The 13,028-nt window shown below is 43.9% G+C and overlaps 1 protein-coding gene across 8 annotated transcripts in view; it reads left to right on the top strand.

Annotated features, from left to right (window-relative positions):
* Positions 1-13,028, top strand: part of ADAD1 (adenosine deaminase domain containing 1) — a 226,045-nt gene that overhangs the window by 41,957 nt on the left and 171,060 nt on the right. The window lies entirely within an intron of this gene.

Raw genomic sequence — 13,028 nt, 5'->3', positions numbered from 1 at the left:
CTCCGGGCTCCGTCGATGACGTCACCCTTATGTGAGAATACCTGCTGTCCCTGGATAACACCTGTTACAGTAAGTAACTGTGCTTTCCCTCACCACCCACCCTTCCCTCAAATATTTCAATCAAAGATATCATATAAATATTGTATTCTTATCTATTGATTAACCTTTAAATAGAACTTTATACCATCCCCCCTCCCCCCTATGTATAAATATACTGTCAGTGGAAAATGATGTCTAATCATTACAATAATTTGCCAATGGCCCTCAGATCTTTTTAAAATTATTATAATTCCCTTTCTGCAAAGCAATTATTCTTTCCATTTTCTAAATGTGGCATAACGAATTCCACCAGAATGTATAGCTAAGATTATTGTAATTTTTCCAATTACTGGTGATATGTTGCATGGCGACTCCTGTCATAATCAATAGAAGTTTGTTATTGCTTGATGAAATTTGACTTTTTGTTCTCATTGACATACCGAACAGATTTGTATCATATGATAATGCTACATGGTTTTATAATAAACAATTTATTTGAGACAAATTGATTTCCAAAAGGCCATGATACAGGGACAATAAAATATTAAATGATCTAGGGTCCATGCTTCCAGATTGCAATGCCAGCATCTATTAGACTTAGAGCTATCTAACTTTTGTAATCGAACTGAGAGTCCAAAATACTCTATGTAACAAAAAGAACCAAGTTTGTCTCATAGATGCGGACACTGTACATCTCATTCTCCAAGACCAAATTTGTGGCAGAAATTTGATGCTTAATCTCAATGCTCCAAATGTCTCTAAGACCATTCTTTGTTTTTTTATTCATAAATCCAGATATCAATTTATACCACTGTGCGGCTTGGTGTCCCAAAAAATCCGCCTGAAAGCATAAGAACTCCAAACTATACTGATTATTGAGATATTTCCATTCAGGGAACCCCTCTTGAATAGCCTGCTTCAGTTGCAACCATTTAAAACTTTTTGATTTATTAAGACCATATTTATGTTGCAATTGTGAAAAATCAAGCAGTTTACCATTTGAAATAGCATCATCTATACCTGCAATAATCCAATGCTTCCATACGATTGTAAATCAATATAAACTGGACAGAAAGAAAATTGAAACATTCACTCGGGACCTGGAAGATTACTCCAATAGAGAGAAGAAGAGGATCTTAGGTTTACCGGAAGTGGTGGAGAAAAACAACCCAATATACTTTTTAGAGAATTTCCTTCCTAAAATACTGCCACTGAAGACCAAATTTCCTTTGGAGATCGAATGGGCACATAGGATCCCTACAAGGAGAACGAACAAGCAAACGGGTCCACGTCTGTTAATTTTCAAACTGTTAAGATACCAACAAGTTATGGAGATATTTCAATTGGCAAAAGAGAATAAAAATGTAAAATGCCAGGACTTTCACATATATTTTGTGCCTGATTTCGCGAGAGCTACAGCAAATAAAAGAAAAAGATTTTTGGAATTAAGACCACAATTAAAAAGTCTAGAGGCTAAATATGGATTAATCTATCCTGTAATTATGAGAATTACTTAAGAAAATAAAACAACGACCTTTGAAGCCCCAGAAAAATTACAAGAAATTTTAAATCAGCATGAACAACCGATGTCTTCATAAATCATATGCTGATATAAAGGGATAATAATAATGAATATGTTATGTTATTGACTCGATGTTAATTTAGTTCAGATTTGAGCTGAGAGTTTTAAAAATGGAAAATGTTATGGAGCAAGACTAAATATTGAAAGTTGCCTTGGTTAAACTAATTATAGATTGACTAGTCTTTAAGCCCGTTACATTAACGGGTGCTAGAATAGATGTGTGTGTCTGTCTTTCTTTCTCTCTCTCCCCTTGGCCGCTGTCTGTTTGTCTATGCTTATTTGTTTTTCTATCCTTGGACACTGGCTGTCTCTCCTGAATGTCTTCCTTTCTGTCTGTCTCACTGGCCCCCTGTGTGTCATTCTTTGTGTCTGTGTCCTTGTGTCATTCCCCCCCCCCAAAGCAAAGCTGTCTGCCCCAGCATACCCCTTTCCCTCTCCCTGACCCCCTTGTGTCTTCCCCCTCCCCCCCCGAGCAAAGCTGTCTACCCCCAAGCACACCTCTGCAACAAAAGCATCTCCTTGTACCTGCAGCACTGGCATGACACCCTTCAGCCAATCGTGAGTGCTCAGAGCGCGACAGGGAGCGGGGCCTGCAGCTTCTTTGGCGTCGGTGAGGAAGGAAAGATTGGTCCAACTCTCCGCATGGGCTTTGGGGACAGTCTTGTGCGGCTCGAAGCCCTCCTCCCAGCAGCACTCCATACTGCCTTCCTCCCGCCGCCCAGAATAGATGTCTGTATGTCTGGGTTTTTTTTTATTTGTCTCTCTCTCCTTGGACGCTGTCTGTCTGTCATTCTATGTATCTGTTTATCTCCCTGGTCCCCTGTCTGTCCGTCTTTCTTTCTGTCTGTCTCCCTGGCCCCCCTGCTTGCCAAAGCAGCCCCCTTTCCCTCTCCCCCTGTTCTGCAATGCCTACCTGCTCCGTGGCCCCCTTCTGTTCCTCCCCCATCTGTTCCTCCCCCACCTGATTGCTGTCTGCCCCAGCACACCCCTCCCCCCAAAGCAGCCTCCTTTCCCTCTCCCCCTGTTCTGCAATGCCTACCTGCTCCATGGTCCCTTTCTGTTTCCCCCCCTCCATGATTGCTATCTGCACTCAGCACAACCCTCCCACCAAAACAGCCCCCTTTCTTGCCTGCTCCATGGCCCTTCTTTTTCCTCTTCCCCTCCAGCACACCCCTCCCCCCAAAGCAGCCCCCTTTCCTGCTTGCTCCATGGCCCTTCTTTTTCCTCTTCCCCTCCCGTTCTTCCCCTCCCTCCAGTCACCGCTGCCATTCCTATTTAAAACGGCCTGCTGAGGTTCGCGGCCGGCTGTAGTGAACCTCGCAGGCTGCTGTTCACCTCAGTAGCATGTTCCCTCTGACGCGATCGCGTCAGAGGGAACGTACTATCACGTGGAGAGCGGCTTGTGAGGTTCGCTACAGCCGGCCGCGAGCCTCAGCAGGCCGTTTTAAATAGGAATGGCAGCGGTGACTGGAGGGAGGGGAAGAACAGGAGCGGTAGCGGTTGTTGCGGGAGAGGGGGAGTCGGCGACGTGCAGGTCGCTGTAAACAGGAGCGGCAGCGGCGGCAGGACCATGAGCCCTCCTTCCACCATCCGCTGCCAGAGCCGCTTCTGTCAGCCGATGCAGCTAACTGGTGCATACGCGTCAAGGCTGGGGACTCGCGCATGCGCACTCTTATGGCCACACACCTACAGCGCACGGAACACGCAAATAGGACTGCGCATGCGCGGCTAGCTCTTTATTATATTAGATGAGAATGGAGGTGGTTATATTTCAAAACTGAATGGCTCAATGATTTCTTATACGGGACATGGAATGGAGGAAAGACAATAAATCTATCGATATTAAAAGCTAGATATGGGACATGGATAATATGAAAATGCACAAGCATTGGTTTTGGTTCAGAAAATAAATACATACAGATATTATAAATACTTTGCAGTTTTTCATGATTCCTTTTTTTAAAAAAAGAAAACTGCTGTGAATCCTGTGATCGTAACTGAGTTGGAATTGAACGAACACTATCAAACTGAAATGGCTAAGTCAGTTCCAAGTATCCCCTGCATATGGTGACAGAACTCCTTTCAAGAATTAATGTTGAAAAGAACGGTAGATAAGATCTTCACAGAAAATACAGATGTTAGAGATACTGAAAGGTCTCAGATAGAGTTTCACAGTAAGAGGGAATCGGAGCTCATTAGTACTACATACATAGATGGGCTACCTAGTCATTAACGTTTCCCTTATGCTGATAAAGGTTGCTGATATTTCAAACAGATAATTCTGAGCTTGGAAATTAAACTTTATTGGAAATTTGTTGTACCAGGAAAAAACAGAATATACGTCATCTAATGCGAAGGAAATACAGAGATGCATATACCCAGACTTGTCTTAGGAAATTAGGAAGGCCATTGGAACTACTAGATAAGGAAATTTCGGGACATCTTGATGGAAATGAGAAGTTGAGAGTGAGACTTTATACTTTAAAATTGCGGAATGCAAGTACAAATATAATATAGAAAAACTAAAAATGGAAAAGATTATTAGAAATGTACTGAAGATGGAAGAGAATCCGAAGGCAAATTTTGAACGTTCAAGAGACTACCGGTAATGATTTAGAGAATATAGTATAATATAAGATAATACTGATATTGAAGAAAGAAAATAGAAAAGAAACTAATATCATCTAAACATGATATGTTCAGGATGAAAGAATAGTTGAGACTAGATCTGAAGGACTTAGTTATAAAAATAATAATAAACAAAGGTATATTGTAATATGAAGAATTGCTTGTATATATAAAAAAAAGAATAAATATATTTGAATATTGGCTCATCTGACGACACAAAACTCTGCCGGGCAATCAGATCGCAGGAGGACAGTGAGGAACTCCAGAGCGATTTGTGTCGGTTAGAAAAATGGGCGGAGAAATGGCAGATGAAGTTCAACGTGGAGAAATGCAAGGTAATGCATTTAGGCAGTAAAAATAAGGAATACGAGTACAGAATGTCAGGTGCAACTCTGGGGAAAAGTGAACAAGAAAGGGATCTGGGTGTACTGATAGATAGGACCCTGAAGCCGTCGGCACAATGCGCGGCAGCGGCAAATAAGGCAAATAGAATGTTGGGCATGATAAAGAAAGGAATCTCGAGTAGATCGGAGAAAGTTATAATGCCGCTTTATAGGGCAATGGTCAGACCCCACTTGGAATACTGCGTCCAACATTGGTCTCCCTACCTAAAGAAGGATATAAAACTGCTGGAGAGGGTGCAGAGACGAGCAACTAAACTAGTGAAGGGTATGGAGAAACTGGAATATGAGGATCGACTTAAAACACTGGGATTGTTCTCCCTTGAGAAAAGGAGACTGCGTGGGGATATGATCGAGACCTTCAAAATACTGAAAGGAATTGACAAAATAGAGCAGAGAAGATTATTTACAATGTCCAATTTGACACGGACAAGAGGACATGAAATGAAGCTAAGGGGGGGCAAGTTCAGGACTAATGTCAGGAAGTTCTGCTTCACACAGAGAGTGGTTGACATCTGGAATACTCTCCCAGGGGAGATTATTGCGGAATCGACAGTCCTAGGCTTCAAAAGCAAACTAGATGCATATCTCCTTGAGAGAGGCATATAAAGATATGGTTGGCTATAAAATAAGCCAGGTGAATACCTAGCAGGGCCTCCGCGTGTGCGGATCGCCGGACTTGATGGACCGAAGGTCTGATCCGGAGATGGCGCTTCTTATGTTCTTATGTTCTTAATAAGTTTATATACGATAAAAGGCATTGGAAATGTAATTTCATATCATTATCATAGATAATAATTATAATAATAGATATTAACTTTTATCCCAGGACAAGCAAGCAGCCTATTCTCACATATGGGTGATGTCATCAGCGGAGCCCGGATGCGGAAGCTTGCAAGCGGACTTGCTTGAAGAAACTCAAAGTTTTGAGTTGACTGCACCGCGCATGCGCGAGTGCCTTTCCGCCCAGCGCAGGGCGCGTCTCCTCAGTTCTCAGTTTTCCGCGGAGCTGAGAAGTCCGTCTTTCACTCTCTGCATTTAACTTCGTTACTTCATGCCTTCTCTGAACCGCGGTTTGTATTTTTTTCTTCACGAATCACTATTCTTCTTTTATTTCTAGTTAAAAAAAAAAAAAAATTCATTCTTCCGTCCGTTTGCCGGGGCAGGACGCTCAGCCGCAGCCCAAGGGCTTCGATCTTGCGGAGGCTATTTTTCCTCCTATGTCCCGGCCTGTAACGGGCTTCAAGAAGTGCCAGCGTGCAATTTCCCTTACGGACCCACACCATCGGTACCTCAAGTGCCTTGGGCTGGAACATCACCTGAAGTCGTGCGAGCGCTGTGCTACTCTTCATCCTCGAGCCCTTAAAAGTCGTCACCTTTTGGTGGAGAAGCTGTTTGGGATAGATTCTTCCTCCAATCCCTCGACATCGAAGGCGCCCTCGGCCTCACCTTCGACCGAGACTCCTCCTGCTTCTACTGCTTCCACCTCGAGCCTCATCAGACCTTCGTCGTTTGCAGCGGCTCTCTCTTCGACGACACCTGCTGTATCTTCCCCTATTTCCTCCGGTCAGATAGCTCAGCAGAAGGTTCCAGCGGTGGTGCTTAAAGTGCCTAAGACTTCCAAGTCAAAGCACATTTACACTGCCTCGGTGGAGCCTCCAGCCAAAGCAGGTGGTCCGGCTTCAGACGCGGATCCATCCTTGCCGACTTCTTTCCAGACCATGTTGGAGAAGCAATTCATTCAGTTCCTTACTAATATGGGACCGAAGCTTCTTCCTCTCATCCAGCCTGGGTATTCAGCAGACTCCCGCAAGGTCGAGCCGCTTCCTTTGCCTCAGTCTGAACTTACACACTCTTTGCAGGGAGCAGAGTCTCTAGTGTCTGGTCTGGTATCCAAGCACGTGAAACAAGGAGCAGACTCTTTGCAAGTGCCACGGCAGGAGTCCTCACACTTTATACAAGGAGCAGAGTCTTTGGGAGTGCATCGAGGTTGCTCCATCAAGCCTCTGGAGCTTCGCTGTACTGCCTCCAGTCCTATCCATTCTTTGGTGGCATCGGCTGCTTCTGTCTCTGAAGCGAAATCTCCTCGGTCTTCGAGATCTGCTTCCAAGCATCGTTCTCACCGACAATCGAGGACTTCATCGAGGCATACTTCCAGGCATAGTTTTTCTAAAGAGCATCCCTCTTCAACTAAGCCTCGCTCTACTCCTACTTCGACTAGACTGCCGACTCCTCACTCGAAGTCTCCACTTCCGAACCTCGAGGATACAGCAATTTTGGTTGCTTTGTCCAAGTCTCCATATTCTTTTGATGCCTTTTTTCCTCCCGAAGCTTCATTTTTGACCCAGGCTGCATCGACGTCCTCAAGTCCTTCTCGAGGCAAAGCATTGGCGGATCAGCTATCTTTCTCATCTTTTCTTCGTCAGATGGCTATTGACTTGGATCTTCAATTAGATGCTGGTTCCAAATACTCTAAGGAGTACCTCGAAGTCATGCATCTTCCTCAACCTCCAGCAGAGTTTCTTAAGCTTCCTTTTCACAAGCTTTTGTCTCAGACTTTTGGTCGATGCCTGGAGTCCCCTTATACCATATCGGCTGTTCCAGGCAAATTGGACTCTAGGAATAAAACTACATCGCAAAGGGTTTGACAATTCACAGTTATCTCATCAGTCCCTGCTAGTCGAGTCCTCCTTGAAGAGATCCCATCCTTCCAAGGTTTATGCCACCGTTCCTCCTGGAAGGGAAGGGAAAACTATGGACAAATTCGGACGTCGCATCTATCAAAATGCCATGATTTCCTCAATTATAATTTTCATTTTATTACTTATTTTGAGATCCTCATTTCTCTATTACCAAAATTCTTGACTTATTTGGATACTCAAAAGCACTTTGAATTTCAAGAAGTCCTTGCTTCTTTATCACAACTCCGATTACATCTCCTCCAGTCATCTTACGAAGCCTTTGAGTTATCTGTCCGGGCAGCTGCTTGCTCTGTAGCCATGCGTCACCTTGCCTGGCTTCGTACCATTGACATGGACCCTAATCTTCAGGATCGCTTAGCTAATATTCCTTGTGCAGGCAATGACCTCTTTGATGAATCTATCGAGGCAGCCACCAAGAAATTGTCTGAACATGAAAAATCCTTTGCCTCTATTGTCAGACCTAAGCCAAAGCCAGCTCCTGCCAAACCTACACGCCCTGCTCCTATCTATCAACGGCGTTTTGCTCCAATGACGGCTCCTTACAATCGCCCTCTTCTTAAAAAACAGCAGCCTCAGAAGCAACAAAAACCTCAACCTTCTGCTGCCCCTAAGGCTACTCAGCCTTTTTGACTGTGTAAAACAGAGTATAACCTCTACTGTTCTGACTCTGACTTCTCTTCCCCCTATAGGAGGTCGTCTCCATCATTTTTACCACCGATGGATGACTATTACATCCGACCTCTGGGTGCTCACCATCATCAGGGAAGGATACTCTCTTCATTTTACTCAGGTTCCACCAGAGCTTCCTCCAAGAAAGTATCCTTCCAATCCTTCCCAGACCGCCCTTCTTCAGGAAGCTCAAGCTTTGCTTTGTCTCCATGCCATCGAACCAGTTCCTTTGGAACAGCAGAACAGGGGGTTTTACTCCCGTTACATCCTTGTTCCAAAGAAGACAGGCGATCTGCGGCCCATTCTGGATCTCAGGGCTCTCAACAAATTTTTTGGTCAAAGAAAAATTTCAAATTGTAGCCCACTGTAGCCCAGGACAGGGCTCAATAGCACTCCCAGTGGTTACACAAAAATAGAACACCAGCGTGTGACCCGAAATGGAGTCACCCTGCAGGACTGGATTCCAAACAGGAATCAAAAAAAACCCCAAAGTTACCACAATTATAATTCAAAGGAAAATAATACAATTTTATTCATTCCTTCATAAAGGTAAGTAGTCCTTCAATACAGCTGCCAAAATTGTCAGAATGCTCCCAAACAGCAGCAAAACAAAAATACCAAAAGAGGCAAGCAAATAACACATCACAAAATAAAGTTCATGGCACCTGTTCCATAGCTCTAGTGCCCAAAGTTCCAATAAAGCCTCTGGCCAGTTCAGAGCACTGCCAGGAAAGGAGAGTGTCACAGGTTTTGCAAAGTAAGACCTCTAAACAGGCTTTCAAAATTCCCTCCCAGGGTGTTAGCAAAACCTCTCCCAATAAATCACACTCCTAGCTTGCAAAACAAAAAAAATAGTCCCAAACAGTCAAGTGCAAAATCCAACTCACTGTTTGCAGATGGAAGCCCAGTCCACCTGCATGGCTTCAGGAAAATCAGGAGCACACTCTGAAAGCCTTTCCTCACACTCCATGGGTTGTTCTTCCTCTGGAAACAGCAGCTCCTTAGCTTGTCCAGCTTCTAACAACTCCATTGGAATGGGTTTGTTGCTCCTGCTTGGCCCAGGGGACTCCCTAGGGAGAAAAGGCTTAAACCACCTCCCTAGCTGGCTTCCCTGTCTGCTCACAACTGCTGGTCTAAATACTTTAGGGCGACGCCCTACTCTGTCTGAGTCAGTAGTATTCCAGGGGCCTCTTGGGCTCCCCCGGTGGCTGATTGGGTCAATATCACCTAACTCTTCTTCAGTTAATTCGGGCTCCCTCTGGTGGTCAAAGGAGATATGCTCAGGCTCAGGAACCGGAGGGACCTTGGAATTTCCCTTCCTGGTTTTCCTTTTCACTTTTTCCCCTGCCTTAACTGGGACCTTGGCAGGGAGAATACCTGGCTGGTCACAAAATGTTGTCCTTGGCATCTCTTTATCCCCTTCTCGAACAGAACGACTGGTTATGCTTTCTGGATCTCAAGGAGGCCTATATTCATATCCCCATTCATCCGGCCTCCCGTCAATATCTCAGATTTCAGGTGGGGAGTCTGCATTTTCAATACAAAGTGCTGCCCTTCGGCCTGGCTTCATCTCCCAGAATGTTCACCAAGTGCCTGGTAATGGTAGCAGCAGCTCTACGGAACCATGGTCTTCAGGTATTTCCCTACCTCGACGACTGGCTCATCTAAGATTCAACATCTCAAGGGGTTATTGTAGCGACCCAACAGACTACCTGGTTCCTACAAAGTTTGGGATTCGAAATCAACTTTCTCAACTCCCAACTTCAGCCCTCACAGAATCTACAATTCATTGGATCTGTTCTGGACTCTGTCCAACTCAGAGCATTCCTCCCACAACAACGTCTGGAAGCTCTTCTTCAACTCTGTCATACATTGTCTTCCCGATCTTCCATCTCAGCGAGACACATGATGGTACTCCTAGGTCACATGGCTTCCACGGTACACGTGTCTCATTTTGCCATACTTCACCTCAGAATTCCTCAGTTGACCCTGGTATCTTAATGGACGCAGGTTTGCGACCCACTTTCTCAATTCATAACAGTCACTCCTTCATTGAAGCAGTCTCTCCGTTGGTGCCAGACTTTAAGAATAAATGGGATACCCATGTGGGATCCCTACGAGGGTCAAGATAAGGAAATTGGGTCATTAGGACATAGACAGGGGGGTGGGTAAGCAGAGTGGGCAGACTTGATAGACTGTAGCCCTTTTCTGCCGTCATCTTCTATGTTTCTATGTGGATGCTCTCTTCCAATCTCCAGAGGCTTGCTTTTTCAAACGCCCCCCATCAGAAGGTCCTCACGACAGATTCTTTGACCTACGCTTGAGGCGCTCATCTCGATGGTCTCCGTACTCAAAGCCACTGAACCAGTATGGATCATCAGTGTCATATCAATCTGTTGGAACTCAGAGCGATCCTCAAGGCTCTCAACACTTTTCAACATCATCTTCACCTCATTCGGACGGACAACCAAGTCGCCATTTATTATGTCAACAAACAGGGAGGGACGGGATCTGCCTCCCTTTGTCAAGAAGCTCTGAAGGTTTGGGACTGGGCAATTCGCCACAACACCTTCCTCAAAGCTGTCTACATCCAAAGGGCGAAGAATTGCTTGGCGGAGAAATTGAGTCATCTTCTGCAACCTCACGAATGGACACTCCATTCCTCGCCTCTTCATCACATTTTTTCACAGTGGGGAACACCTCAGATTGACCTCTTTGCAGCTCTCCACAACTACAAACTGTCTCAGTTCTGCTCCAGGATATATTCTCCTCATCGCCTCGAGGCAGATGCTTTTCTAATGGAATGGACGAATCTCCTCCTATATGCATTTCCTCCATTCCCTCTCATTCTCAAGACTGGTCAGGTTGAAGAACGATCATGACACCATGATTCTAACTGCGGTAGCCAAGACAACCTTGGTACACCCTTCTACTTCAACTCAGCAGCAGGGAGCCATACCTTCTACCAGTTTTTCCTTCTCTGCTTACACAGAGTCAAGGATCTCTGCTTCATCCCAACTTGCAGTCTCTCCACCTGACAGCTTGGTACCTCTCAACATGATCCCTCTTCAGTTTTCTCAATCTATAAGAGACGTTTTAGAGGCTTCTAGGAAGCCTACCACTAGACAATGCTATCACCAAAAATGGACTAGATTTTCTACGTGGTGTTTTTCTCATGATAAGGAGCCTCAACATTCCTTCTTATCTTCTGTTTTGGACTACCTTTTGCACTTATCCAATTCTGGCCTCAAGTCTACATCGATCCGAGTCCTTCTCAGTGCAATTGCTGCTTTCCATCAGCCTATTGAAGGGAAACCCCTCTCTGCTCATTCGGTGGTTTCCAGATTCATGAAAGGACTTTTCAATGTCAAACCTCCTCTCAAACTGCCTCCTGTGGTTTCGGACCTCAATGTTGTCCTGGCTCAACTGATGAAGCCTCCATTTGAATCAATTGGCAAGCCTCATCTGAAGTATCTCACTTGGAAAGTGGCGTTTCTCATTGCCCTCACTTCTGCTCGACAAGTCAGTGAGCTGCAAGCCTTAGTTGCTGATCCACCTTTCACGGTGTTTCATCATGATAAGGTGGTCCTACGTATTCATCCAAAATTCCTCCCTAAAGTGGTATCGGAATTTCATCTCAATCAATCTATTGTTCTTCCAGTGTTCTTTCTAAAGCCTCATTCTCATCCTGGAGAAGTAGCTCTTCACAATCTGGACTGTAAACGTGCTTTGGCCTTCTATTTGGAACGCACCAAACCACACAGAACTGCTCTTCAACTTTTTGTCTTCTTTGATCCAAATAAGTTGGGACATCCTATCTCTAAGTGTACCATGTCCAACTGGATGGCTGCTTGTATCTCATTCTGCTATGCCCAGGCTGGATTACCCCTACACAGTAGAGTCACAGCCCATAAAGTTAGAGCAATGGCAGCTTCAGTAGCTTTCCTCAGATCTACACCTATTGAGGAAATTTGCAAGGCTGATACTTGGTCCTCAGTTCATACTTTCACTTCTCACTATTGTCTGGATACTTTCTTCAGACAAGATGGACAGTTTGGCCAAACAGTATTACAAAATTTATTCTCTTAAATTGCCAACACTCGCACCATCCCTTTTTGGTTAGCTTGGAGGTCACCCATATGTGAGAATAGGCTGCCTGCTTGTCCTGGGATAAAGCACAGTTACTTACCGTAACAGGTGTAATCCAGGGACAGCAGGCAGCTATTCTCACAACCCACCCACCTCCCCTGGTTAGCTTCTCTGTTAGCTATCTGAACTGAGGAGATGCGCCCTGCGCTGGGCAGGAAGGCACTCACGCATGCGCGGTGCAGTCGACTCGAAACTTCAAGTTTCTTCAAGCAAGTCTGCTTGCTAGCTTCTGCATCCGGGCTCCGCTGATGACATCGCCCATATGTGAGAATAGCTTCCTGCTGTCTCTGGATAACACCTGTTACGGTAAGTAACTGTGCTATTTCTGCTTACATCTCTTAAATTAATTATAAATTATACTAAATGAATGAATTAAAAGATATTATATTTTATTTAAAATTCCCATACGATATAGTAGAGGAAAGAAAATAGCTATTGATAAATTGATCATATAATATTGAGCATATATTATAGGGAGTATTGCGGATAGGTAAATAGATTTATAAAAAAAAAAATAATAAGTTTTCATTATTTACAAATCAAGTAAACAACACTTGTACAGAAATAGATTTTTAAGATGATTTTAAAAATACAATGAACTTAATAATTAGAATGAAAGAAGGGTAAATATATCATTGATTATTGAATAAAATCATACAATTTTAAATAAATAGGAAGATTTAAAAATTATATATTTAATTGGATATGAAATAGGTAAATATGGAGATTTTATGTAATTTGGTTTTTCTTTTATGATCTCATAGAGGTTTTTTTTTTTAAAGATAAGTATTAATTCAATGACTAGATATAAGAGTGTGTAATAGATAAATTGGATAAGGTATAAGATAATTAATATGA

Source organism: Geotrypetes seraphini, chromosome 1, assembly GCF_902459505.1.
Source record: "Geotrypetes seraphini chromosome 1, aGeoSer1.1, whole genome shotgun sequence".
In the NCBI taxonomy this organism is placed as follows: domain Eukaryota; kingdom Metazoa; phylum Chordata; class Amphibia; order Gymnophiona; family Dermophiidae; genus Geotrypetes; species Geotrypetes seraphini.
This window is presented reverse-complemented; position numbering and strand designations above follow the sequence as displayed.